This window comes from Triticum aestivum, chromosome 1A (assembly GCF_018294505.1).
Source record: "Triticum aestivum cultivar Chinese Spring chromosome 1A, IWGSC CS RefSeq v2.1, whole genome shotgun sequence".
Taxonomy (NCBI): domain Eukaryota; kingdom Viridiplantae; phylum Streptophyta; class Magnoliopsida; order Poales; family Poaceae; genus Triticum; species Triticum aestivum.
The window spans coordinates 207678133-207684133 of NC_057794.1; positions in this window are offsets into that span (position 1 = coordinate 207678133).

Consider the following 6001-nt stretch of genomic DNA (forward strand, 5'->3'; position numbering starts at 1 on the left):
CTGCCACTAATGAAAAACAATATATTGGATTGATATGAACAAGAGGACGAGAAACTTATTTCACTGGGAGGATAAATGAAGAACTTGGGTCATTTATAAGAACCATAAATAGAAACAATACTTAGTGAAAGCTTTAGGTGAAATATAACCCAATATAACTCCAATGAAGAGATTGATGGATTGAAAAGATGTCCTGAATGAACTGAAAATGATGGGTTTAAAAATATGTCATTCCGGACAACTTGTTTATCATGAAACACGAAGGGAAATTGTTAACAATGACATAACACCACCTCAAAAGATAAGGTAGGAAGAATTGCACTTCGGATGCAAGATGAAGAATGCTTGAACTCCTCAAAACAAGACATGTATTGAACACCATGTTTAAATTTGAGAATAGCTTGCCGGATCTTACTTCGAGAGAAATCTTGAAGAGCAATAGAAGAATGCAAAGAATCCTTGATGAAGCACCACGTAGAAACTCCATGAAGAACTCCGGTAATAAAGGATGATAGAAAGGAAGAGAAGTTGAAAACACCAGGTTAAGCCTTGTGATGATTATATGGAGCTTTACGACGAGATAAAGCGGAAAGCTTGAAACTCCGGAAAAGAAAAGATGAAGCATCTCGAACCAAGAAATGTGACATGATGAACAACTTTGGAAAGAAGAAACTAGATCACTTGGATGGAACAATAATAAGAATTACGTTATGCATATCCTTCACCAATTTAAATTGATGACAAGCAACGGATTTGGCATACTAATTCTCGTAGAAAGGATTAAGAGAGATATAGCATAAACTCAATGGACCACCGATAGGATTTAACCAACGAATAAATTGATATGATAATGAAGGAAGGGAAAACTTGAACGAACCACCGTATAATTGAAAATGAAAGTAGCAGAGACACAATTCACCGGGAAGAATTGGAAAATGAATGAAGATACTTGCTAGGATTTAGATACAAGAGAACGAATAGATCACGAGCTGATTAGAGAATACTTGAATGATGCACCGATATGATTTGGAGAACGAGAGCTGAAAGCTGAGAATGAATAAACCCGAAATGATGGCCTTCGGAGAATCAAACTGAAAAGACTCCTGAATTGCTCCGGATGGGCGAAAAGAATTCTCACAATTGAAAACAATTATGAGAGGATGGCATCAAGCTTGAACTACACATCTTCAAGAGAACAAAGCAAGATTTAATAGAAACTCTTCTTCAGTCTCCAAATGTTGAGAACGACGATGAGAAACACCACCATGAATTCTTGAGGTACTCCGGGATGAAAATTAGAAAGGTTGAACTGACGATGAAAGAATTTGAAAGATCTTGGAGAAAGACATTTGACTGATGACAAGTCATTCTTACGTCAAACTTTGAAAGAATTTGAGAAGCTCCGGAAAAAATTAGAAGAGTCAGATAAGATCCTGAGAAAGACCTATGGGTTATGGCCCACTCAAGAGAAACACTGTTGAAGAGATTGCTTGAAAAGAGAGATTGCACTGGTTGAATTAAATGGCTTGTGTCACATCCCTAGTTCTGACAATGCCTAGTGCATGCATTAGAGTGTTACATCATGTTTAAATTTCATTTAAACCTGAGATGGGGATTGACTAAGCCCTAACACCAAATGAATTCAACTAGGGTCAAAATAAAACCTTTTTCATTGAACTCAAAATGTCCTCTAAAAATGTTCAACATTTCTGGTTTGAGGTGGAAGCATCTACCAAAAATGGTTTATATTTTTGCAGGGCATATTTGGTCACTGAATTAAACCATATTGTATTTGACTTTGGGCATTTAAATACTATAAATAATTTAAATGTTCAAATAAATGTTGGAAAATTGTTAGGGGCCACTGAAATAATTCAGAAAACACCCATAACTGTTTCCAGGATTTTATAAAATGATTTCATATTTTAAATCAAATCAAAAACAAATTGCAGAAAATAGAAAATATAAAACAGAATAGAAATAAAAGAGAGAGAGAGAGAAGGAAGTACTTGGCCTCACCCGTGCAGCCTAGCCGGCCCAGCTCCCCCACCTGGCCGGCCCAGCCCACCTCCTCCCCTTTGTCTTCTTCCTCCCCTCGCACCGAAGCAGCTCGGTGGCGAGCGCCGATGCCGCCTCGGCCACCTCCTGCCTCCCTGCTTGCCTCCGCTACTCCCTGGAGACGCCACGCGGCTCCCTCAGGCCTCTCTCAACTCCCTCCCGTGCTCATCCCCTTCTCCTGCTCTCCCTCTCGCTCCGCACCTCGGACCCGAACGGAGCCGTCGCCACCGACGCCGTTCGCCGCGGCCACCATCCCCCTCTCGCCTCCCCGGCACCTCCCAGAGCTCCGCAGTGCCTCCCTCGACCTCCTCGACGTCTCACGCGACCAGAAGGGCCCCGAGCAGCCGCCATCGCCATCATCCCCAAGCGTCGGCCCCGGCGCCATTCTCCGTCGAATTCGGCCACTCCGGCGCGCCCCCGAGCTCGCTGACCCTCCCTGCACGATCCCCGTAAGTCCCTGCTCCGTTTCCCCCTAACCCCAAGTTCGATTTCGAGCTCTAGCCGCCCCCTCTACCGGAGCCGAGACGCTCCGCCGCACGGACTCGTCGCCGGCGAAGCCCCGGTGACCAAATGGCCCCGCGCGTGCGTCCGTTGCACTCGCAACGACCCGTGGAGCAACGCTAGCGTGGCAGCTAGCTTGTTTGCAAGCCGCAGCACTAACCCCGCACCCACCCGAGCTCCGGCCGCCGCCTCGGGCTCCATTCCGGCGAACCCCGGCCACCCCCGCACCTTCCGTTGGCCCCCCTAGATGCTCACGGGCACGGGCTACCTTCTGGTGCCCTTCGCGCGTCCAGCCGCCGCCCGTAGCGCAACCCCGGTGAACTTCCGCCGCGTTTCGGGTCGCCGCCAGCCGAACTCCGGTGGCCAGTGACGTGGCGCTGTCATTAGCACTAATGACCCTGTTAAACTAACCCCGTGACGCTGACAGTGGGCCCCGTAGCGGGTCAAAGCCCGGGTCAACGCGGGATTAGCCCCTGTGTCACTGACGTGTGGACCCCACACGTCAGGTTTGACCTGGACCGCCCGTTGACCTGCTGAGGTCAGCATGAGGTCATGCTGACGCCATAATTCATTTTCTGGAATTATTTTAATTCTAAATATTCAGGAAATTTCAGAAAATGCCCTAAACTTCAATAAATCATAGAAAATTAACCGTAACTCCAAATTAAATAAATTATATATGAAAAATTATCAGAAAAATTCAAGGAATCCATCTGTACCATTTTCATGCATGTTAGAACAACTTATCACTACTGTTTAGGGCAAATGAAGTGAATGGCATTTGAATAATCACATATGGAGTTTGAATTTGAATCTTGTATTCAAACCAACTTCATTTAATCCGTTGCTAGTTGCATTAGCCCAAAACACATTCATTTTGCCATGTCATGATCATGCATCATATTGTGCATTGCATTGATTGTATTTCTTCTTGTTGCCGGTATCTGTTCCATCCCGGTAGACGATGTCCGACGTTGTGATCGTTGACACTGATGAAGACTCAATGTTATCTTCAGAAGTGCCAGGCAAGCAAAACCCCCTTGTTCATTCCGATAAAATCCCACTCTCTCGCTCCTGCTCTCTTTTACTGCATTAGGACAACAACGACATATTTGATACTTGCTGCGGTAGCTGAACCCCTTTATCCTTTGCATGACCTGTCATTGCCACAGTAAATAGATGAAACCCACTAGCATGAGTAGGAGTTGTTTGAGCCCTGATGTGCCTACTCATTCATGCTTGTTGTCATGCCTGCTACTGCTTAGAGTTGAGTCAGGTCTGATTCATCGGGGATGAATCAGAGGCGTGTGAACATGTCCTACTGTGTGTGAGCTAAGTGTGTGAACACGATTTGGTAAAGGTAGCGGTGAGAGGCCATGTAGGAGTACATGGTGGGTTGTCTCATTGCAGCCGTCCTCAGGAACTGAGTTCTGTGTTTGTGATCCATGATCAGTTACTACCACACATTGGGCTCCGGGCGCTCCAAGCTCTCTCGACTTATTAATCAACTTGATCTCTGTCTAGGAGTTGCAACTAGTTTCTGGTGTTTGTAGGTAGTGTTAGTAGTCTACCAAGTGGCACCCGGTACAGGTGGGCTTGGGACAGACTAGGCACAGTGGCCCGGTGTACCAAGTGGCACCCGGTTGGTGGGCTTGGGAACCCTGCTCACATCGTTTGGGGCCGTGAGCGACACCCCGGCCGGATCTCCTTGCGGATGGAACCCGAATAGGCGATAAACCTGGACGAGAGACTTGTTCGGTTAGTCAGGTCGTGGCCGACTCCCTCGCCCGGCTTCCGCTTGAAGGTTGCCGAGGTACATGACGTGTACAGGGCGGTAAGTGGCGAGAGCGTGTGTGAAGAAGTACACCCCTGCAGGGTTAACATCATCTATTCGAATAGCCAGATTCCTCGGATATGGAAACGTGGACCCCTTGTACAGTTCATAGACAAGTGAAAGTGGATACTCTAAAATACGCAAGATAAGCGTGAGTGCTATGGATGGCGTTCTCGTAGGGAGACGGGAGCGGATCCATAGTGGTGTCTTGATATGGTGAATATGTGGACTCGTGTGCGCCACCTCAAAGAGTTACTTGCAGTCGTAGTTCAGGATAGCCACCGAGTCAAAGCTGGCTTGCTGCAGTCAAACTCCACCATCCCCTTTGTTGATAATGAGGCATATGTAGATAGATCTGATGTAAGTCTTGCTGGGTACCTTTGTACTCACGTTTGCCCATTTTATGTTTTGCAGAGAGACTTCAGTCTCACTAGTAGTTCCGCGTGGACTTCGACGTTTAGCTTGATACCTCAGCTACGATCTTGTGCCCTCGGCAGGATCTGATAAATAGTCAGGCTTCTCAGCCCTTTTCATTTATAGATGTCTGTACTCAGACATGATAGCTTCCGCTTGTGCTTTGACTTGTATGTTCTGATTGTTGGGTCATGAGACCCCTGTTTGTAATATCTCGCTCCTCGGAGCCTATTGATTAAAATACTTGAGTTGTAGAGTCATGTTGTGATGCCATGTTGTTTTGCACATATCGAGCATATTGTGTGTATGTTATTGAAATGCTTGGTATGTGTGGGATCTGACAACCTAGTTGTTTATCCTTGGTAGCCTCTCTTACCGGGAAATGTCTCCTAGTGTTTCCACCGAGCCATGGTAGCTTGCTACTGCTCCGGAACACTTAGGCTGGCCGGCATGTGTCCTTCTTCGTTCCTGTGTCTGTCCCTTCGGGGAAATGTCACGCGATGAATACCGGAGTCCTGTTAGCCCGCTACAGCCCGGTTTACCGGAGTCCTGCTAGCCCAGTGCTACAGCCTGGATTCACTCGCTGATGACCGACACGTTCGATGCTGGGTCATGGATGCCTGTCCCTGTAAGTCTGTGCCACTTTGGGTTTACGACTAGCCATGTCAGCCCGGGCTCCTTATCATATGGATGCTAGCGACGCTATCATATACGTGTGCCAAAAGGCGCAAACGGTCCCGGGCAAAGGTAAGGCGACACCCGTGGGAATACCGTGCGTGAGGCCGCAAAGTGATATGAGGTGTTACATGCTAGATCGATGTGGCATTGAGTCGGGGTCCTGACAGCATTGGTATCAGAGCTTGACTGCCTGTAGGATTACCAAGCCAAACTGGTCGAAGTTGAGTCTAGAAATTCCTTAGTTATATAAGGGAATTGATTGCGGGATGGAACGTAAGGCTCTTTTACTCCTTATACCTCATGGCCTTCTGATCTGAGTCATCATCTTCTCTTCTACGGGGATTAAGAACTAGGATATCTCTTCTTTCTATCAGGATCACGTGTTACTAATCCGTAGACTTATAAGATTGTTGGACTTAAGTCTCAGTTCAGTTCCTACTACTCCCGTATGTTAATTGTTGATCTCGAAACCTTGATATTGTGCTTCTGAGTGGTTATGCCACCATTTTTGTGAAT